Source organism: Pleurodeles waltl, chromosome 9 (genome assembly GCF_031143425.1).
Source record: "Pleurodeles waltl isolate 20211129_DDA chromosome 9, aPleWal1.hap1.20221129, whole genome shotgun sequence".
Lineage (NCBI taxonomy): Eukaryota > Metazoa > Chordata > Amphibia > Caudata > Salamandridae > Pleurodeles > Pleurodeles waltl.
The window spans coordinates 210011146-210035219 of record NC_090448.1 but is presented as its reverse complement, the minus strand read 5'-3'; the positions used below and the strand labels follow the sequence as shown (position 1 = coordinate 210035219).

General features: G+C 44.4%; 1 protein-coding gene across 2 annotated transcripts in view; it reads left to right on the top strand.

The window, feature by feature from the left end:
• RPP14 (ribonuclease P/MRP subunit p14) overlaps positions 1 to 24074 on the top strand; it is a 90648-nt gene that overhangs the window by 33780 nt on the left and 32794 nt on the right. The window lies entirely within an intron of this gene.

Here is a 24074-nt window from a genome sequence, read left to right as displayed (position 1 = left end):
TGGTAGTGTAAAACTCCTAAATTCGTTTTTGCACTACTGGGAGACCTGCTCCCTTCATAGGCTAACATTGGGGCTGCCCTCATACACTGTTGAAGTGGCAGCTGCTGATCTGAAAGGAGCAGGGAGGTCATATTTAGTATGGCCAGAATGGTAATACAAAATCCTACTGACTGGTGAAGTCGGATTTAATATTACTATTCTAGAAATGCCACTTTTAGAAAGTGAGCATTTCTTTGCACTTAAATCCTTCTGTGCCTTACAATCCACGTCTGGCTAGGTTTAGTTGACAGCTCCTTGTGCATTCACTCAGACACACCCCAAACACAGGGTACTCAGCCTCACTTGCATACATCTGCATTTTGAATGGGTCTTCCTGGGCTGGGAGGGTGGAGGGCCTGCCCTCACACAAAGGACTGCCACACCCCCTACTGGGACCCTGGCAGACAGGATTGAACTGAAAGGGGACCTGGTGCACTTCTTAGCCACTCTTTGAAGTCTCCCCCACTTCAAAGGCACATTTGGGTATAAAACAGGGCCTCTGCCCTACCTCATCAGACACTTGCTGGAGAAGAAACCGGAACCAGAAACTACATCCTGCCAAGAAGAACTGCCTGGCTGCTCAAAGGACTCACCTGTCTGCTTTCTACAAAGGACTGCTGTCTTGCTGTTGCCCTGCTGCCTTGCTGAACTCTTGTCTGGCTGTGAAAGTGCTCTCCAAGGGCTTGGATAGAGCTTGCCTCCTGTTCCTTGAAGTCTCAGGACCAAAAAGACTTCTTCCTTTCACTTGGACGCTCCGTGCGCCGAAAATTTCGACGCACAGCTTGTTTCGCGGCGAGAAAAACGCCGCACACCGACGCTGATCGACGCGACGCCCTCGGGACGATCGAGACTTCGACGCACAACCTCGCAAGGACAAAGCCGCTCGACTTTCCAGGAGAAATCGACGCGACGCCCACCGTGAGTGCGAAACTTTGACGCACGGCCTCGCAAGGACAACGCCGCCCGACTTCCAAGGAGAAATCGACGCGACGCCTGCCGTGAGACCAAACTTTCGACGCACGGCCTCGCAAGGACAACGCCGCCCGACTTCCAAGGAGAAATCGACGCGACGCCTACCGTGAGATCGAAACTTCGACGCGCAGCCCCGCAGAACGACGCGCAGCCGGAAAACAAGCAGGAGAATCCACGCACAGACCCGGGACATCTGGTAATCCCCGCGATCCACAAAAAGAGACTGTCTGCGCGCCGGAAAACGACGCCCGACTTCCCCGCGTGGAAAAGACCGACGCAAGTCTGTGTGTGCTGAGGAGAAATCGACGCACACACCCCTTTTTCCACGCATCTCTTCTCCTGTGGCCCTCTGAGGAGATTTTCCACCAGAAACCAGGTACTTTGTGCTTGAAAGACACTGTATTGCATTCTAAAGACTTAAGACACTTTATATCACTTCCCTGTGATATTTCTACAATTTTCCATTGCAACTTTATTCTTTTTGACCTACAATTATCCTGATAAATATTATATATTTTTCTAAACACTGTGTGGTGTATTTTTGTGGTGCTATATGGTGGTATTGTATGATTTATTGCACAAATACTTTACACATTGCCTTCTAAGTTAAGCCTGACTGCTCGTGCCAAGCTACCAGAGGGTGGGCACAGGATAATCTTGGATAGTGTGTGACTTACCCTGACTAGAGTGAGGGCTTTTGCTTGGACAGGAGGTAACCTGACTGCCAACCAAAAACCCCATTTCTAACAATTACCCCTAACTAAGCTCCTGGGTTGGATAAGATACCTAGGGTTCAATTTAAGACAGATAGGGATGTTTGATGCCCTTTCGTTTCATTGTTTTTTTTAATGCCATAATTAAAGGCACCCCCATCATGGGCAGGGGCAGAGATGATCCTGATTTTTAAAAAGGGTTCTAGGTATCTTCTTTCCTATTATAGGCCTATCAGCCTTATCAATGGCTCCAACAAACTGTTTATCCAGATTATTCTGGATGGGCTGCTTAACTGGATAGCTGATGTTGGTATGCTGTTTTTGTTGCAAGCCGGTTTCAGAGATTGCATTAGAACCATCGACAAGGTGTTCCACCTCCAGCTGCTTTACTGGAAATATGTTACCTTGGGTTGGGGTGGGTCGACTATATGTCATCTTTGTGGACCTTCGGTCCTCATTTAATCTTGTTTCTAGGGAGTCTTTGTTGAAGGTGCTGGCAGAAATCAGGGTTCCATCATATCTCTGAATGTCATAATTAGGCTACACACTAACAATTTTGCTCAGGTCAGATGTGGGCCCCAGGTTGAGCTGACAGCCCGCGTCCCAGTTAGAGGGGGCGTGAGGGAAGGGTGTGCTGGCACAAACCCCATTTCTTCCTAATATTAATGACCTGGTACTTCAGTTAGACAAGTGTGAGTATGATGCCCCGAGCATAGTCGGGGAGAAGGATCCAGCCCTTCTGTTTGCAGTGATATAGTTCTGATCTCAAAAACACCAAAGCAGACACAGAAGCCCCTGGATCGGTTTGGGTTCTTCTGAAAGCAGTGAGGCCTGGAGATTAACATCAGTAAAACCAAGTATGTGTTTTTCAATCCATTCCCATTGACCTGATCCATTCGTACTCTAAATGGAGTACCACTGGAGAGAGTTCATGTTTTTGACTACCTAGGGGCTGTGCTTACAGAGCAATTAGATTGGTTACCCCACATCCAGAAGTGCAAGCTTAAATTTGAACAATACTCAGGGGGTATTGTGAGGTTGCAATGAGGATCCTTCTTTCGTCCAATATCACCAGCCCTCGAAATTTACAATCTCCATACTCTAGGAGTGACCCTTTACTGCGGGGAACTCTGGGATTAGAATGGTATTAGATCCTTGGAGATTGTAGAAAACCATTCCATGCGTCTCCTTATCAATCTCCCTGTTAGTACCCTGCTTATTCCCTTATGGTTTGATTCAGTCTTGGATCTTTTTTTGATAAAGTGGGTCTCAAACTTCTGCTGTACTGGCGGAGACTTTGGGTGTCTTCTGAACTTTTGCCATACCAACAGGGTTTGGGGGATGTATTAGGGCAGTCTGGGACATCTAGGATCCCCTTACATCTGTCAAGCAGCATCTGCTCCAGATTGGGTGCAGGAATTTATGGTCCACCCCCATGGAACTCATTGGGGTATGGAAAGAAATATTAACAAGTCTTTAATGGCGCTATATTAATGGGTTGACCTTAAGCCATGCCAGGGTTGGTCCTCTTACAGCTAACTTTCCGGAGTACAAAGATGAAAACAGTTTACACGGCTTCTTGGGTGAGAGAGAGTTCCCTCTAGCCAAGTCACTTTATATAAAATTCTGAACATGGACTTTGTCACTCCCCTCTGTTACAGTGAAATGACACTATATTCCTAAGGAGCCAGATGGATTCTGTTCCTTTGGCTACAAGGTAGTTGAACAATTGAAAGTGCTGTAATCTACTGTCCGTCTTACCATGGGTACAGAAGGAAGTGGATCCTCTCGGTATGTTGTAACCTAGGAATTGAGGATTACAGAGCAGTGATGAGAATTTTGCAATCAGTCCCACACAATTTATTGTATTTGCTGTTTCACGCTTCCTGATGTTTATGTGGAGGCTCAGACAGAAAAGGATGGCCTGTAGGTTTAGCGAGCAAGCGCTTCAGACCTGTTGTCTTCTATTCTGTGGGTTTTAACCACACCCACCTCACGCTCATCACTTTCCTTTCAAAATCCCTTGATGTAATTGCTACATGTTTTACGTTTGTACTGCCCTGCTAAGTTACGCCTTGGACACCAACCCTGTGATATGGATAATTTCACAAATGCCGATATAATTTACTGTGAGCTAACTACTTTTTTTATTTTGTCACTCTCCTTTGCGCTCCATGGCGCTTTAAAGTCCTACACAGTGCGAACTCATTCGGCAGTATTTGAGCGCTTTGCATCACTACCAGTTACTTCACATTGTTTATTTTGTTTCATCTTAGTGCTCGTGGTGGCCATGGTGCTTTCTAGCTTTATACAGCGCTGTATTGGAGCGCTTTGCATGAACACCAGTTACTTCACATTGTTTTTGTTTTTCCTTCGCGTTCATGGTGGCCATGGTGCTTTCAACTTTTACATAGCGCAGTGGGCAGTATTGGAGCGCTCTGCCTGACTACCAGTTACTTCAGATTGTTTCTTAGTTACAGTTATGGAGAGGACAGTGCATCCCATTTGAAACTTACAAAATGGCAGCACAAAGCTTGTTTATCTATAGTTCACGTTCATTTTCTTCATCATTGTAGTGCTGGCATACCTTAATCCTTGAAAATTCTTATTTCACTCTTTCTCATTAAATGCTCCTTTTTGTCAATCATGGCCTTGCAGAGTTGCTAGCATAGTGGAATTATGTGTCCGGAAAGGACCAAAATATGAGGCAGAGCTGACCAATTTATGTGGCAAAAAAAGTAGGTATACATTTACTCAACCAATAGCTCTAACTCTCGCAAATATGAGACTTATTGAATTGCAAATACTTATTTGGATATGTGTTACCATATTGATTTGTGATTGATCTTATCCTAGGTATTGTCTGTGAGCAGCCCCTGCTGTAGAGGGGCGTTATGCACTCTTTGGACATTTGTGCGTAATTTGCCTATTGTTTTGTAATTGAATGTATTTTGTTCTGTGAACTACTTGTTCATTGTTTTGTAATTGAATACATTTTTATTCCCTGAATTATCTTTATTGCACAGTATTTTATTATTCTTGTGTATTTGTATGTTGTGATATTTTACTTGGTTTTATGGCTGTATAGCCGAATAAAGAGTGATGATGATGGTTGTAAGGCTCTACATTCCCTTCTTTGTTTATTTGTAAAATTAATTCTTCTACTACTTTAGCTTTTTCTTCCCCTTCTACATTACTTACTGAACTTCTAGACCTCCCCTGGAAATACTTGATCTGCTCCTACAAGCTCTAACAAAATGTCCTTTTCGCTTATACCTTTTGCTTATCTGTCTGACTGCAGGACAGTTTTCGTCAATGGCAAGGTAGCCTATCAGCCCACACTTGTGGCAACGTCAGTCTCCTTTCTCATGGACAGTATTGTCCACACGTGTTGACGTGCTTTTCCCTCTCGTAGCTACTCTTGAACTTAGGTTCTTTGCACTACTGCTATTCTCTGTTTCAGCAGATGACATTTCATTCAAGATTTCGAATGTACTCTCCACCTTTGGTACTATGTCAATTTCTTTTTGCAATGTTAAGGTCTCTGTGTTCCATAGCTTTTCTTGTTCCTTCTGAAGGTAGACCTTCTCTACCAATTAATCTCGCAACATTTCATCCAGGAAAGAGTCATAATTGCTGAACGATTCCAATAGTTGCAGTATAGCACCATAATTTTCTACAGATTCACCCGGAAGTTGTCATTTCTTAGGAAATTTCTGTTTTGTAGCAACCACAATGTGGAAGGCACACAGATACTGACAACTTTACGCTGAAGACATCTACGCAATGTAATGGGGCATTAGGCTTGTGCAAGATCTTGAGTAATTATATTCATTAAGTATAGTTTGGAAAATGAAAACACAACAGATCAGTGCTGATATTTTTTACTCAGACTCACGGTTGTGGATATGGTCTGTTGCCAGTTAAAGTCTTTTTAGTCCTGGTTGCTGGCCACCCTTGGAGTTCTGGATGAGGCTTTCGAAGACGATTGGTATCAGAGGGGCACCCTCCTCACATTCCATGTTCCCCACTCATTGCCAGTGAACAGAAGAGGACTTCTGAAAGGTAAGTGAAACACATCATTCAGATCAAACCTAAGAACACACTAGGCCTTATCCATTCTTTAAACAGAACGATAGAATTATACTCTTTCAGTGTTCTTCACAGTGAGGAGGGTAGGATGGAACATAGTTTATGTGAGAAGTTGCTGAAAATTACTGTGATATTTGAACACAAACATTTTACTGAAATTTATTAAAATGTGATACAGGGAAACCGGTTTTAATATAACATGATTTTCTTCAAGGGAATTGTTTTTCAAAAGGCAAAACACTTTGTAACAAGTGTGTGTATTCATAAACTTAGAAGCTGATGTCTGGAAACAAAATGATTGCTTTTCCCAACATGTATATTTGAAACAGATACATGAGTGAATGCAGATAGCCTTGCCTGTAAGAAAGCTTCAGTTACTGTCTGAATTTGTATGATTTCTAGAGCATTATCACTGCTATACAAAAGTATAAAATCAGTCTAGTTTCACCTCCTGAAATTGTGAAATTTCCATAAACATTCACTTTTCCACTCTACCCCATCAAGAAGACTGTCAGTGGTAGTATATGAGGAGCAGGATGGAAAAAAGAAAGATTTGCATGGGATACCATGAGAGTATTGGAACACGTATGAGTGCCCTTAAAGAATGCATGAATGTTTTGCAAATGTATGTGAAAATGGTGCTAAAAAAACATTTTCCTTCATTTTTTTAAAGATTTTCTAGTTGGAACTCAATCAGCCTCCATCCCATTAGGAGAAAGATCCCCTTCACCAGTGCACCCTGGGAAAATCTCAATCCCTTGAAATGTGCAGCTCTTTGCCTCATACATTTCCTTCTTGCTCATTGTCTATATTTATTTTTCTCACTTAGATTACTGAGAAGGTGGCCAAGCCCAAGATGGTGATGGCGGAGAAGTCACTGAGCTCTGTCCAAAGTGTGGGCATTAAAATCCCCGCCGGCATCAGCCTGTGTAATCTGCTCCCCCACATTTAGCTGTTGAGCAGGTCTTGGGGCAGTGGGAAGGCGCCTGAGTCGGAAGGAGGAGTTGCAGACGGGCGTGGTGGGACACTGTGTCTGTGTGGCCAGGAGCGGCAAGCAGGGGGGCCGTGACCGCAGCTGAAAGGCAGATGGCCCCTGTGGACTGGACAGGTGCAGGCAATGGCCCGAAGCCATGGTTCGAGCCTAATATCAAAGACTAGGATCGGTGTGGAATCAACAACCTGTGGGCAGCTGCCATCTTAAGGTCAGGCGCCACCCTTGGACATTTGTGAACGTAAGACACTGTGGCCTTGGGCCCTGTGGGATTGGTGGTAACCGACATCTGGGGCTCACTTTGCACTCGGACCCCAGATATCCGTTGGCAAGTCAATACTGCAAGTTCTCCTGTTGGACTTGTCGCAGTATGTCAGTGGGCTGTGATGTATGGACTAAAGGAGCTCAGATGTTAGGGCCTACAAATGGCAACAATCAAGGGGCCACTCGGATTGGCTTGGGCCCTCTTCACTCTGTGTCACTCCCCTCGCCAGTCTGGAGTCACTGGAGATTCGGATGATGCTTATTAATTACTGGGGCCAGTGATGGAGCCCTAACAACCCTGTCCGGAGCTACATTGGAAGACATTGGGAGGCAAGGCTCATTTGAATGGGCTGCCAGGGCACACCATGGCTTCCACCAGGCCCAAGCGACACAGCACCATCAAGTAGCTCCTTCAGGCTACTTCCAACAAATGTGAGGGGGATTGTGTGAAAGCTTCAAAAATGCTCCCAAGCGAGCATCCTGATATTGCCGAAGACAGAGTTAATGAAGACGATAAACTTACCAAGAGCTTCAGGACCCAGATATTTACAGGCTTGATGAAGGAAATTTGCTCTATGCAAACAAATTAGAAACAAAACCTCTTGGAGTACTTCCTCTAAGGCTTTCCTAACTACTTACAGTTGTTCCCAGAGTGAAATTGGCGAGGCGTGGTGGCCTAAACTGTGAGCGAGTGCAGCGGACGCAGTGGACACACGAGAGAGACGAGAGAGACGAGAGAGGAGCTCAGACGCACGGCGCTGGTGCCGGGTGGCTCGCGTCGCGGTTTGCTCACCGCGAGTGCAAGTGTGAGCGCGAGGTGCGCGGCGTCCGGCACACGGTCTGGGGGCTGCCGCTGCTAGCCGCTCCCCGTGCTAGCAGGAGAAACAGCCGCTGGAAGCCGGGAAGCCGAGTGAGCACGGTCCGGGGGGGCAGAAGCTGCTGGCAGGGGGGGAGCAGCTTCTGCGAGCAGGCGGGTGCAACCAGGGCTGCTGCCTGTTTTCTCATCAGCGCCGTCACGCTGTCACGGTGCGGACTAAGGCGTGGTCTGGACACAAAGTAAGCCAGTAAGCCAGTAGGCCAGAAGCCAGAAAGAGCGCCAGAGGAGTACCGGAGACCCAGAGCACGAGAGGAGCACTAGAGGGGTACCAGAGGAGCTTGGAGTTGCAGCCCTGCCCTGCCCTGCCATCACATGGACTTGGTGAAGCCAAGGAGGTGAGCCAAGGAGGGTATTCGCTGTTTTTCAGCCACCACAGCGGTACCTAGCCATATCTAGTTTTCTCTGATCTGACCCAACCTAAGGATATTACCCCGACCTAGGTGACTTAGGTGACTTGGGTGACTTAAGTGACCTAAGTGGTTCCTGTGGCTTGGCCGTGAGCGTGGGCCATACAAAGTAGCGCATCAAGTAATGCATAAGCAGTGCATAAACAACGCATAAGTAACGCAAGTAGGCGTAAGTAGCCTTCACAGACAGACAAACAGAGACAGAGACAGAGAGGATCTGAAGGGGCCAGATAGAGAGAACCTGAGAACCAGAGGGAGGCCATTAATCGACACAGTAAACTGCGCTAGAGGGACAGATATCATTCGAACATCGCGCTTTTGTACGGCGTATTGTGCATATTGTGCATACATTGCGCGTCACCACACAGCAAGGCAAGCAAAGCCAAGCTCTATATATTCTAGAGAAGCATCCTACAGATCCTACAGATCCCGGAAATTGTTGAAGTTGCTGATCCCGATCTTCTCAAACAATAAAAAAAAAAAAAAAATGGTTGGAACAAGAGGGAAAACAAAGAAAGCCAGACAGGCCAACGAGGCACTCGGTAATCCAGTGAAACCCCAAAGATCAGAGCAGGAACCTAACAGCTTACAAGATCTGGGGTCAGACCAAGACCAAGACCTGGACCTTAGAGCCACTAAGTCATCCCGAGGGGAATTTATAAACCAAGGAGTGGTCGCAGCAGCCGAGGAAGCCCATAATGGGATTCCCAACGATGAAAGCAAACCAGGAGAAGAACCGGGTGGGACACCCGAAGCGGCACCAGGGCCTATGCTGTCTATGCTGCTAGTCCATACTGACTCTGATGACATGGGGCATGTATCACTGAATGCAGGTGAAATGGCGGGGGGCCCTGCAAGTCCTCCACTTAGGAGACAACAGTATATACCACCTGGACCCAAGGAAAATTAAATCAAAGATAAATACTATTACCAACTATTACAATCATATAAATCTAAATACTGATTGGCTGCAGATGCAAAGCTCTAAAGCTAGCAACCTCCCATCACAGCCATCAGGGGAAAAAGGTGACAATAATGTGGAGGGCGAGCTGGAGCTCTTAGAGACCGGGCATCAGGATTCCTGTCCATCTCAGCAGCGACCTGCCCGACCATCACGACTACCCTGTGGAACAAACGACTCCTTTGTGGGTAGTGAAGTGGGGTTAATTAGTTCCCCAGAATGGGGCAGTTTCTCGGAAGAACAAAGACAAAGAAAAAGAAAAAGAAAAGGCAATGAATCACCTCATTCGGAAGCCCTAATGGGACCACTACATTCTGGGAGCTCTCCACTGACATTCCCTTTACCTCATCTAAAAGTAGAACCTACAATCCTCCAAAATGTAAAGGGGCCTGAAATAGAACAATCACCACAGAAATGCTCACACAAGCTCTCTACGCCACAGCTTCATCATGGAAGCCAAATTGTAAAAACGAACCTAACATTGAGTAGATTTGATCATAGTTCTTGTAGTCTGGAGCTCTCCTCGCCTGACATCTCCGTAATTGGTAGTATAGAGCCCCAATTAAACAGTATAACATCGGAAGACTTAAACCTCTTGGAAGGTAGTATAATGTTAGGTCATAGAGGAGAGGATGATAAGAACCTAGAAGGCCAGACAAATAATGAGCAAAGTGAGCAAACCTGGGGAAATAGAGACGATCCCCCATTAGATCAACCAATTTTAAGCATCATGAAAGTTATATGCACAACATTGGACTCAATTGCAACAACGATCATGGTCCAGTCTCAAAAATTTGATGATCAACTTGAGCTAACTAAACAATTTACTAACTCATTACAGGCCATAGACCATAGGATGGCCTTAGTAGAGGGTGTAATAAGGGAAAATCTGTTACATCAGGCAGTGGCTGAAAAAATGGACAAGATGGACAGGCAAGCTTGTGGCCCACTGCTGGAAAAATTACTGGAAGTTCCGAAAGTAATTAAAGACATAATCGAAGATTGCAAATCTAGTCTCAAAAACACACAGGCATGCAATCACGAGTCAGCAAAAATAGAACCGAGATTAACTGAAAGACCAATAGATAGCGAAGAAAAAGAAGGACCCTCTGGCACGGGACGAGACGAGCACCCAGACGTAAAAACCCACATAGACAAGACGGAGAGAATCAACAAAAGTCCTGTATCAGCAATCGAAATCACAAATATAGTTAAAAAAAAAGACTCTGAGTAAAGGGCATCAACAAACAGGTAGATGGAAATACACATGGAAAAAACCTAGAGGAAACAACAAAGTACCAGCAAAAAAGGCTCAAAATATGCCGAAACAGGCAAGCCCAACAGGGCAGACCAGGAACACAGGCGATGAGTCTACTCAACAGCAGCCTAAAGATCAGTGCATCAAGCCCGAGAGTCTCGAGAAACCAACTGACAAAGATATTAGTTTTATAAATAAAAATCCTGGATTATTGTGCGACAAAAGCTGCACCCACCATTCTCATATAAACCGAATTCCCATTGGTCCTAGGGGCTACCAAGTATCTGGGCACGACTTAGACAAAGGAAAGAGGCCAGAAAAAGACCCCGGTACAAATCACGGGATCAATGAGGCAAACGATCCCCTAGCCAATGGACAATACAAATGGAGCCCAGAGACAACAAATTTAAGCACCGGCATTGATAAGCACCTCCCAGCCATAAAAATAGAACACTCAATTCAGGCGCATTATCCAAATACAGTAGGAGTCCATAATGGAAAACGTCAGCAGCCTCTGAACTTTATTACCGAGGGGGTAGAACAAGAAAACAGCAAAAGTGAAAACGGAAGGGCAGAGAGCCCAGAATGCACAAGAAGCGAACAAAGCACAAGAAAAACCTTGAGCGTGGATAACACAATAGCCCCGGTTCCCGCACCTCGGTCAAAAGTAAAACACTGCTCCCAGGCAAGTCCGGGAAACCACAACTTTAGTAGCCAGCCAGGGTGGGTGACTGATCCACCTGCCCCACCGCGTCCGGTGCTTGACTTGGAAACTAAAGGAAAAAAGGATAATTGGCCTCCAAAAAGACAACCTCATGAGGAACATAGGAACAAGGAGTTGCAATTTGGGAGGGAAAAATGCCAGGTAGAACGAACATTGACTAGTCGGGCAGCTACTATTTACAATAAAGCAAAGGAAGATAATCAATCTCAAGGAAGATGGTCACAGGGAGGTAAAGGGCATACCGAGATTCGCACTGCAATAATTAAAGAGCCTGATGCCACAATCACGTTTATTCCCGAGTACTCCTCAAGAGGAAGTCATGACATTCTAAATAGGACTAACATCCTACATTTGGTCAATTCTCTGCCAGCTCTGCAGAATGTAACAACTAAAGACCTCCTCTCAGTAAGATTTATGCAAAGGAAAGAATTGGAGAACGGGGAATCAACAGAAACAGTCTGGGCCTCACCCTGGATAGTAGAACAGATTTTAAAATGTTCTAACATGATGAAGACATGGGGAATATCTACTGCTACTCCGCAAAAGGAACCGTATCCAATAATATTTCTTGAAAAAGCTCCAAAGCAAAATGTTTCGGGCAGGCAAGAGGTAGAAGGCAATTCTGGTTCGATACTACAGGGAGCAATTAGTTCCAAACAACAACTCCCTGAACGAATAAACCTGAGCAATATGAGGTTCTGCCTGCTTGTTAACTCCCCTAGAAACAGCAGGGGCCATCCCCCACAGTTGCAGAATGATGAAGACCAACCATCTAGAAATTTGTAGCAACAAATGGGCAGCTCAAACATAAAAAATAGTACTCGTCCTACATTAAAAATCTTAAGCTGGAATATTGCAGGCCTAAAAAGCAAAATGGAAGATAAGGATTGGGTTGAATTTATTAAACAGCAAGATATCAGCTGCTTCCAAGAAACTTGGTCTACCAACGCCATTGACCTAGACGGGTTTTCCACTTTTTACATACCTGCTATCAAACAAAAAAAAGGAAGACCATCGGGAGTTCTGATCATTTGGATCAGAACTTCGATATTGGGAAATTCTGCTGTAACCCATGCCATACTAAGCAAGGAAATCCAGACGCTTGCAGTAAAACATGAGGAGTGGTCACTTGAAATAGTAAACGTGTACTTCCCTCCCATTAGCCGGGCCCAAGTCACGCCTGGTGTGCGGCTCCTCGAAGAACATATTTTAAATAAAAGATCTAAGGGTTGGAGGAACCCAATACTAGGTTACGCGAACAACCGTCCCCCACAGTTTTGTAAAACCCTTCTACTAATATGTGGTGATTTTAACACTAAACCCCATTCTATCCTTTGGGATGAACAAGTAGTAGAGGAAGATCACGCTTGGAATATACCAACGCCCCCCATCCAACGCTGTCAAGATTCTAAAAAAGGGGAACTAATCTTTGAAGTACTAATAGAAGGCGGAATTCGCACAGTAAACGGAAGAACCAACTCAGATAGAAGTTTTAAATCTACCTTTCGAACTGGAAAAAGACATAGTATAATTGACTATATGGCAATAAACATCGAAGCCTGGCATTATGTTATCGATATGGAAATAAGGGACAGGATTGAGAGTGACCACGACCCATTGCTAATGGAGATAATCCATCCGGACGCAAGTCTGGGGAAGGTTGAGTTTCCATTTAACGGAAATTGCTTAGCTATAACCATGAGACCAAATAGGAAAAACATATTAAGGTCAAACGTAGATGAACCCTATTTGAGCGTACCTAGTCAAACCTGGTTTCTATCACTTAGTACGTTTTTAAACCTACCAGTTAATGAAGCTTTACCCCTCCTGGATAATTTTAACAACTTGCTATTACAAACAACAAAGGAAAGAATTAAGCATCCCCAAACTAACCCTAATACGATGGAAGGCTGGTTCGATGAAGAGTGTTTGAAACTAAAAAATACCTTATCGCAAGCACTAAAGAATCGGCATTTGAATAACCATAATGAGCAATACTTTTATGAATGCAGGCAACAGTACAAAAAATTACTAAGATATAAAAGGAAGACATTTCCACATAAGCTCTGGAAATCCCTCCTGCAGGCAATATCGGCAGGAAACTGCAAAAAGTTTTGGGAGATAGTCAGATGGGGATGCGAAGGCCCCTCAAAAAACCTAGAACTGAATATCAACCCACAACTCTGAGTAGAGCATTTTACCGCCTTGTATCAGGATGAGGTCAAGACGGCATCCCGGAGTACAAATAACTCAACCAGCCTCATCCAAGGACTGGAAGGTAGTAATCAAAGATCAAACAAGGCAGTTCCACTTCAAACGACCTATGTAGCATTATCAAAAAGGTTTGTTAGATCGACAAATGGAACCCAGAATGAACTAGTCCCAAACGAACTCCCCGGCCCAAATGCCATGCAAGTAACCCATGCCATCCCTTGCGCAATGGAGCTGATACCGGAATTCAGCGAGAAAGAGATTAAACAAGTTATTCTCCTTCAAAAGCCGTACAAGGCTGCAGGCCCAGATGGTATCCCTTCAGACGTCTATCGTAATCAGTTAACGCTATGGCTGCCTGCTCTAACACGCATATTCAACAGCATTTGGCACCACGAGGTAATTCCTACCTCTTGGAAGAAATCAATAATTGTCCCAATTCACAAAAAAGGACCTCGGGACATGGTGTGCAATTATAGGCCTATCTCACTGCTTGACAGCGTTGGAAAAATCTTCGCCAAATTGATCCAGCTGCGTTTAGATCAATGGCTGGAGGATGGAGATTTAATATCGACACACCAAGCTGGTTTTAGGAGAGGCCAAAGTACAATAGACCAACTTTTTAAGCTAAATATGATCTGCGCGAAATACGCCACCCTAAAAGATTGTGCATTATATCTGGTCTTTGTGGATCTCCAAACAGCTTTTGATAGCGTCAACCGCCAAACATTATGGCAGTTATTGTCGGAAATGGGCATACAGGGAAAAATTCTAAGGCTGTTAATTCTACTGCATACAGGGAATACTGCTAGGGTTAGATATTCTATGAGAAATGATTATACAGCAGAAATTCCAATCCAGCGTGGTGTAAAACAAGGATGTGTCTTGGCCCCAACCTTGTTTAACTGTTATATAAATAAGGTAAGCCAAGATCTGAGGAAATTAAATCTGGATGTGCCAAAACTAGCCAACGAAAGTATACCTATCCTGCTTTTTGCTGACGACGCTGTACTACTGGCAAGAACAGAGATAGCAATGCATCGTCTACTTAGGGGTTTCGAATCATTTTGCACTTCAAGGAGCATGGTAATTAATGAGGGGAAAACAAAGTTTATGATTCTTAACCCAAAACAAACGATGCATTCGACTTTTAGGGTAAACAACAAGCCCTTGGCCCGAGTGACTACCTATGACTACCTGGGTTGCAGACTGGATGAAAAACAGACATGGAAATCACAAATCTACAAAAGTAACATCTCCTTGGCCCAGCACGCTGGAGCGGTACTTAGATTTGCTAAAGCCACAGGCAATCATTCTGTGAGCTCTGCACTGCTTGCTTATAAAACCAAAGCAAGGACTGCAGCACTTTACAGCGCAGAGATCTGGGGATTTAGAAAGACCCCATTAATACAAGTAACCGAGAATAATTTTTTACGCCGATTACTTTGCTTAGGCACTGCCGTACCAATGATTGCGTTGAGAACTGATCTACAAATGAGAAAGGTCGAGGATTACATTGCATTGGCCCCAATAAGATACTGGATCCGTATCTGGGCAAAAGAGGAACTCAAACCATACAGAGATACACTCATGGACATCATGAAGCTACAAAATCATCGAAAATTGCCTTGGTTTAAACACATCTCAACTACCCTGGCTGCTATTGGCCAAGAAGACCTCTGGCTTCATCCAGGGAAAATCAGAAGGCCAAGTTTATCTGTCATTAAAAAGGCATACTGGGACCAAAAGACCCAGAGTATGTGTGAGATACTTAGCCCTCTACTCAAGCGGTACATTTTGTTCAATCAAGAGCTTAAACCAGCATTTTTCATTGACTGCATTTATCCGGAAGAAAAAAGGGCTCTCTATTTTAAATTTCGTATGGGTACATTACCAGTGACGGCGGTGACTAACAGATGGCAAGCCGTCTCACAGCGCGGTTCAGACTGCTGTCCTTGCCTTCATGGTGGTCAAGAAACATTATCCCACTTCCTTTTATTATGTAATTTTACGCTTAAACTCCGCAAATTGTACTTACGTCCACTTTTTAGATCATACGGAATCAGGAAATGTAATGAGGCGGAAGTGCTTTGTATGCGATCAGATGAGAAACATATTGTGGCGAAGGTTTCAACTTATATATTGGAAGCATGGAAGCTACGTTCATTAATGTACTCACAGTTGGCCTAAGTATAATTACTTGTGTTATTCTAGCTATCATTTATATGGGAAACCGTTGAAGGTTGCTGATCAAACCGGGCTAGGTCCTGGGTTATTATAATATTGCTGGCAGGTATCGCAAGAACCCAAATGATTAGTGCAAGAATAGGATATTTAAATTTTAGATCTATAATGCTTTTAGAATAATTAAAGAGTCTTATGCCAATCATGGCTAATTATCAAGTTTTATGATATTGCAGGGTATATTGGATTCACCTAGGGCCATGTAAAATCAAAAACTCAAGTATAGTCTTTCTTTTATTACAATGTTTTATTTAATGTAATTTTATTGCGTGTGATGAATTGATACTTATTGTGTACTATTGTTAAGGCCGGATAGGCTGACAACAATTAAATAAATGGTAAATGGTAAATGGAGGTCTGTCTAGACCTCGACGATCTGAATCAATGAGTCCACGCCCTAGAATCAGCCCAGGATGCGAGATGCCTAGATCTTGAGGAATACCGCGCTCGCTTGATCAACCTGCAGGATCAAGTGATTCAAATGCAAGAAAAACAAGAAGACCTGGAAAATGGATCCCCGTGCTCCAACCTATGCATCAGAGGTAAAGAATTAAAAGACATCAAGCAAAGGTCCAGGATTTTGCGGAAATGGTTCTAGAGGATCATGTCCCGGAACCTCTCTGTGTCGATAGTGCACATTCAGCTGGCCCCCCCATCCCAAAGGTCGCGGTCAGGCACAGACATCCTTGTGTTTTTCCACCGTTATATGGACAAAGAGGTGCTGCTGGAAGCAGCGAGGGGGGAGGCCCTTTATGCTACAATGTTGACTTCCTTCAAATCTTCCAGGATCGGGGCTTGAAAAATCCATTCACATTAGCAAGTCTTATTTGATCAGGTTGAGCTATTTTTAATACTTTATTGTCCCTTCTGGCGAGTTGACACCGAACAGGTGTTCTGTTCAGTTGAAAAGTGGAGGGGCACTAAAAGATGCCTTCAAATCTTGTTCCTGTGTCACACTTGCTCTGTGTTCACAGAAAGAGGTCAAAAGTCAGTTCCAGGACTTTGTAAGGTGAATTGTGTGACCTTTTGCTTAGAATATAAAATAAAAGGATAGAGGGTGTCCGATTTTTCCTAACACAGAACATTTAAATGACTAAGTCAACTGTGAAAACATTTCAAAATATATTTCAGTAGTTGTGAAAGCCCTTTTTTTATATTTCTAGGTGGTGAAAAAATATTTTGATAGGATGAAAACAAATCAGAATACTTTCATGTTGAAGTGCAAAGGATGGGTTTTCTGAAACCCCATTTTCACAGATACACTATATAGTCGTATCAGTAAAGCTGCACGTTAGTGGAGAGGTTTTTGGGCATTTCTTGGAAAGTTACTGTGTGTAGATGACAATATGTTACCACATCATGGTTTAGTAATATATTTGTTAAAATTGAGTGTTTAAACAAACTAAGAAACACTCTTGACCTGTTGGCAATGTTGTTAGTAAAACAAAAGAAGTCCTAGGTTATGTGGGCTAGACCTCATGGGGGGGGATGTGGGCTAGATTCTTGTGATGCATGCAGCAAACTTTTGTCTACTTAATCAAACGAAAGAGGTTTTTTTGTACTGCAGAAATGCTGAGCTCACATATTTGAAGGTGCAATCATATGTGAGAATTAAGAAAATGGCGACTCTGTAAACTATTTGCCTAGGATCACACAATTTGAGACCCGTTTATGGGTCAAGTACATTAGTTAGGTCTAGTAGATTATTTAAGTTACTCGACCTGCAGGTCTAGGAAAAGTTATATGAGGATGTATCTGCTATTACACTAGCTTTCCTCTTCATCTCTACCTTTCTCAGAGAACACAAAAATATGCTATAAATGGGGATGCCCCTTTCGCCTGCTCTTTGAATGGATGTGAAAGCTGTAGGTGACTAACCGACTTACAGAGAAATGCCAGATCCTCGGGATCCCACAACCGGAGGTCAGCCAGGGTGGGCTGGAGGAACTCCTGAGACCCCACAACACCTTATGGGAAAACGGTCCCCGGCACCACTTGACAGAGGTCACTGAGCAGAGAAGACCACATGGCTGAGCTTATGGCGGCAGTCAAACTGGTACAGAGGGAAGAAAGGAAAGTGGAAGATGGGCAGACAATCATCATATTAAACAATGAATAGCTAGAGAGAGACAAGCAAATCTGCAGATGAGGTACACCCATGCTGACACTCACAATACACGTAACCTCAGATAATCTGCGGGGCCTCAGCAGCCCCAATAAAAGATGATCCATGCTAGAGCTCTGCAACCTTCGCACAAATATAGCCCCGCTCCAGGAGACGAACCTCCTGTGTCACCATTAGCCTCGCATGTGAATCAGCATTGACCCCTGCACTACTATTCCTCAGGAGAGAAAAGGACAGGTGGAGTTGGGATATTGGTTCAGTCATGCTACCCACTGACAATGGAGTCGATCCTCTGAGACACAACAGGGCAGTGGGTGACCTGACAGGCTCTTTCCAAGGGTTGCCCCTAACCTTGGTATTGGTGTACTGCCCTAACCAGGGCCAGGAGCTTTTCCTTACCATATGCACACTAACAGCATGGTCGCCAGCCCCAGTCGCATTAGGGAGAGATTTCAACTTGTTCTGGGATCACACTACAGCTACAGATGGCAAGGGCTGCGTGAAGACAGTGCTTCTGTTCCCGGCGAGTATATCCCTGATAGAGGAGATAGGCCTGATAGATGCCTGGACAACCACTGGGGAGCAATTACTCTCACTTTTCTGGGGCTCATAAAACATATGCAGGTTTATACCTATGCCCCGTTAGACAAGCACCTTTTACTGAATCTGATGGAAGTTGAGCAAGAGCAGATGTCGTCGTCCAATCTTAGCCTAGTGACATGCTCACTCTCGTTTACCAAGCTAGGAACCCCTAGGACAGGGCTGTCCTGGAGGCTACAGGACACCCTTTTAAAAGATACAGTCACTGTTAATATCATCAATAACAGCAGGAATACATAAAGCTTAATCCTATGGGAGACACAACTGCAGCAACACAGTAAGATGAACTGAAAGCTGTGCTGAGGCGATGTTTCATAGCAGAGGCTTCTCTACTGAAAACACTTTAAGAGGGAGTGCACCAGCAGCTCCTGACTGATTTGAAGGCACTAGAGGGATAGCATAAACGCATGCACTCCCAGAGGTCTGAAGGAAAATCTTCATGACCTTAGGCCACCTCAGTACACCGGAGAAGGACAGGGCAACTTACTAGGTGGCAAAACTGAACAATAAGTTTTATAAATGAGGAGGAGAGGTCTAATCGGGCAAGCTGCTGGCTAATCTAGTACGAGCTAGGCAAACTTGCAACACTATAACTGAAATCAAGGGACCAGATGGGAGTCGTCATACACTGGATCGAGATAAGGTGGAATGTTTCAGGTCCTACTATGTGACCCTAAACATGCACCAACCGACAAACCCCCAGGTGAGAAAGGTGTTCCTGCAAAAGTGGACCTCCCCACCCTGCCTAGAAGAGATCAGGATAACCTGGAGAGACCACTTGTAAAAGAGGGAATTCTGGAGGCAATTGCAAAAGTCAAAAGTGTGAAAGCTGCAGGGCTGGAAGTCTTTACAGCATCCTTCTGTATATGCTTTGCACCCATGCCCTTTTCACTCTTACATAAAGTGCATCTGTAAGTCGTACAGGAAGAATGGGTTACACCCTCTGTGACAGTCTATGATGTCCTCTCATTCTAAAGCTAGGTAAAACCCGGCAGTCCAGCTCCTATTGTCCAGTATCCCTCCTGAATATTGACGTGAAAATATTCAATAAAGGTAAAGACCCTAGTTAATGCAGCTCCTATCACCCGATGTCTCTCCTGAATATTGATGTGAAAATATTCACTGAAATTGCCTCCCTTTGCCAGCAGTCTTTGATGGAGGATCTTATTCATCCAGCTCAAACATGTTATATCCAGAGATTTCCATCTAGCAATAACATAAAAACAGCTTTACATCTGAGCAACATGGGTAGAACAGGGGCTAAACAGTTAGTTCTGATCTTCCTGGATGCTGAGAAATCCTTTGACAGGGTAGACTAGGACTTTTGGGGCAATGCCATTCACCACATAGGCTTCGGGGATTCCTTCAGCTGATGGCTATTAGCAGGATATGGCTCCCCTAGGGTGCACATCTAACTGAATGGGGTACTATCGGGTGGCTCTCCCTCACAAATGAGACACAGCAGGACTGCCTATTGTCCCTGCTCCTATTTGCAGCAACATTGGACTATAAAATTACGACAACCCTAATCAGAGTGTATCCGGTTTGGGACACTGAATATTAAACTGGGCATGTTTGTGTACCCCAGCTGCTCGCTAACACCCCCAAACCTCCCAGATCCTGGTGGAATTTACAGAATATCAGGCGGTTTCAAGGTGTCAAATTATGAAATCGGAGGTCCGTAATATTCCTGTTCGCAACCAACTAGTAGGAGAGCTGCAGCAGCCCGCTTCAATAATCAGGGCCACTTCTCATTACTCTGGCACCCATGCTGCTCAAAACTAAAGACACAGACGTCCACATACTTAAAAAGTCTGTGAAACTGGACTTGAACAGTTGAAAACACAAATCCCTCTTGCTTCTGGGGCAGACTGTGGTGCTCAAAATGTCGATCCTCCACAGGTTTCTTCACATCATCCAAACTCTGGTCCTCTTGATCCCCAGAAAATATATTGATGAACTACAGTGGGCCTGCCAGACTTACATCTGACAGGGTAAGAAAGCAAGAGTGTCACAACAGCAGAGCTTCCTCCAACCCAGGGCCTAGGTTCTAAGGGCCACCAATCTCGTCTCTTATGCTGCCTCCCACATCCACTATATGTACCACTGGACCCGCAGGGAGACCAACAGTGGGTGGCGCATGGTAGATTACACACTGATGGCAGGCCGACAGTGGGAAGTGCCATGGTGGCAGAAGACCCACAGAACCCCTACACCCTATAAATCACCGGTAACAAGAGCAGCATTAGAGACATGGAATTGCTGGTTGGTACATAAGGAACTTACAATCTTTCCTTTACCCCTCTTTAGGGGAGCACAGACTTTACCCCAGGAAAGACTAAAGACTCACACCAATTGTGGTCAGAGAGAGGCTGTAAAACCCCCATGAGACATGTTTGAAGGGGGACAGATCAAATCATTTGATTGCTTGCGGGAAGAATATGGACTTCCAGAAGAGGAGAGATACAAATATTGCAACTGTGTCACTGGCTCCCCCACCTAGATATTAAGAGGGGAGCGACTAGACCTCTCACTTTCTTCGAGAATTATCTGATCACATCCCCCAATGATGCCCAGGCAAATACGTGAATTGATCGTATGCTGAACACACAACACAGACAAGCTTACCTTTCAGAAAGCACGGGAAAGGGAACTAAACATTACACTTGACACAGATAAATAGCAGTAGGTACTCCTACGCACCACCTAAGGGGATACAACCACAGCCAGGAGGGAAGCGACTCTCAAACTCGTGTAGGTGGCACTACACCACAAAACGACTGGCACAGTTGAATGTGGAGAGAAGTGCAAGGTTCTGGAGGGAATGCGGGGAGGAGGGATCACCAACCCATATCATGTGGTCCTGCCCAAAGTTCCAACTAGTCTGATGGGTGCTATTGAAGATACACCATGTTACGGTGCCAGAGCTGTAACAATGCCTGAGGATATCCTGCTGGGCCGATTGGATGATGATAGCTACCCGCAAGGGGGGGGGGGGTGCAGAAAAGGGTGACTTATAACCCTCCTATTATTAGTTGCTAAACTAACAATATTGGCGCTGTGGGGATAGGACACAACACCATCAGAAGTAAAATGGATTGGCCACCTGTGGTTGCTGGTGGGGATGGAAAAGTTGGCTAAAGGGCCAAGGGGGAAGAAATAAAAGACTTTTCTAAACAATGTGGACCCTGTTCAGACTTCAAGGAACTTATGATCCTGAAACCGCTAAGGGCTCTACGAATCTTTGACCATTCAAGAATTGATGATTAATATGGAACTTTGAAAGCATCTGAGGACAAACCTGTACCACCAGTCCAAGTGATAAAGGGTCCAAACAGTGCTTCAGAAGCTGACCACATACCCTCGATATTATAGAGCATGGGTGGTAGGAGGGGAGGGGGACAGAGGCAGAGAAAGGGCTCTCAGGAATGGAACGGTAGAGGTTGGGGTTGGAAGCGGGGAATTATGTTGTTGCTTAAATCCGTGGCTCCGAATCTGTGCGCCGCGGCACCGAGGTGCGCCATCAAAACTAGTCAGGGGTGCCGTGCACTAAGCACACAGTTTGAGAACCACTTCAGGAATAGCTATAAATGTCTGCTGTCACTACTTGCCCTGCCCTCCTTCTAACTGCAGTGTTTATGGATGACACTGACAAATAAAACCATTGCTCAGCTCCAAGTTATTTAACTGGTCCCCACCCTGAACTAAACAGTTCAGAAGTGCTGCTCGAGTGAATTTTAGAAATCCCTTCATGCAATTTTACAAAACCTTTTGTGCGATATAATTAAAATATGCATGCTAATTCTTATAATCTCAACCTAGGTAAAGAGGCAAGGAAGACTGCGTTATAAAGGTCATTAAGGGTGAATACCACTAATTTAATACACAAGCTCCAAAAATAAAATAAACGGTAAAGAAATATGCAGTATAGCGCTGTAAAGGGCATTTCTCCTGCTCAGCAAATAACGCGTACTCAGCCTTCATGGAAGATCTGTCACAGACAACTAATTCTGTCCCTTCGACGATAGAACACAAATACTTCACTCTGAATAAGCCACCCTAAGACAAACACTTTTGAAAAATGTGTGCAGTACAGATGCATTGTCTGTACATCGGTACCTTTATTGTCTTGTGCACTTTGTTTTTCTTGTCCGCAGGGCCCCACAGATAGGCAGTTTATTACACAGCTAACACTTGTCTATAAGACGAAGATCATAGGATACTCAGCCTAGTGACTGCAGTCAGACCTTGGCTGGATGCTTGCTAAAGCACCACAGCCCACCTTCTACTGCACTCTTCTTCCATACAAGATACTTTACAGAGACAGGTGTATCTGTAAACTATTGTACAGATAGGCATTGTACCTTAGCGAGCCAGTGAAACAGCAATAACGTGCTTATAAATGCCAGGTAATGCATGCCAGCAGTGTCTGATCACCTTAAAACGTGTAAATATTACCTATTTCAGCTGCGTATTTGGGATATTTAACTAACTGAAGCAAGCTGCAATAGTGCTTAATTAAAGTCCCTTACTTCAATGTGATCTGTGCATGAAACAGAAAGCACATCCAGCTTTACTAGCACGGATTCTTTGTTAGAAGTAAATGAAAGGATTTGTTCTCTTTTCATCTTTATCTTATTCTGTCATTCTTACTGTCATCACTTTACTAGCATCAAAGCTTCTGCTTACTCCTAATGATATTCCTTCTTACTCTTGCATCTATTCACTGTCAGTTACTCTGCTACATATTCCTACTCTTAACTCTACCTCCTCTTTCTTGCTCTAAAGACTCCTATTCTTACTCCTAACTGAGTGTCTCCCCCCCCCTCCCCCACCTGCAGCAGCAGTTCCTCTCTATCCTGCTTTTCAGCAAAGTGAGAGATGGGTGCCTCAACTGCTACAGCTTTGCATGTGTGAGAAATACAGGCATGGGAGCGGGGCGCAGGGCTTGGATAGCCATCTTAAAGGGTGCTCAGAGGTTCGCGCTGCCCTTTAAGAAAAACAGTGACCTGCCTGCCTGCTGCTGCTGGAGGAAGGTTGGCTTCCTCAGCGTCAGGTTCATGTCATCTTAGTGTCCTGGTACTGAGATAGTTTGAATAGGAAGTTACTTCCATTGCATTTCAGTTATAGCTCAGTTATAGCTCAGCAATATATGACATTCGGATGCCATCTGCAACAGACTTTTCTATTGAAAGTCCTCTGTAAATGTAGAAAACACTGCCCTTTTCAGATTGCTGATGTTAATGCCAGAATTCCCAAGAAAATAAATGTTTAAATTGGCTGCTCAGTGGTTGTGTCATATTTGTTGCTAAGGATTGTCAGAGATATGCATTCTTATTAGTTCTGTGACATGCAGAATATGATGCAAGCTGCTGCCACTGAAGAAGATGCTTTCATTGCGGGAACATGTGGGTTAAGGCTTCAAGGCCTGGTTTAAAAAGGAGAGGTGGTAAAGTGAATATTTGTTGCTGATAAATTGCTTGATTACAGCATCAGTTCAGTGACAAAGTAGATCACAACTACGATTATAATGCCTTCATCGCAATTATTTTCAGGGAGAAAAATTGAAGTACGCCCGATGCCGGGCTTACATCCT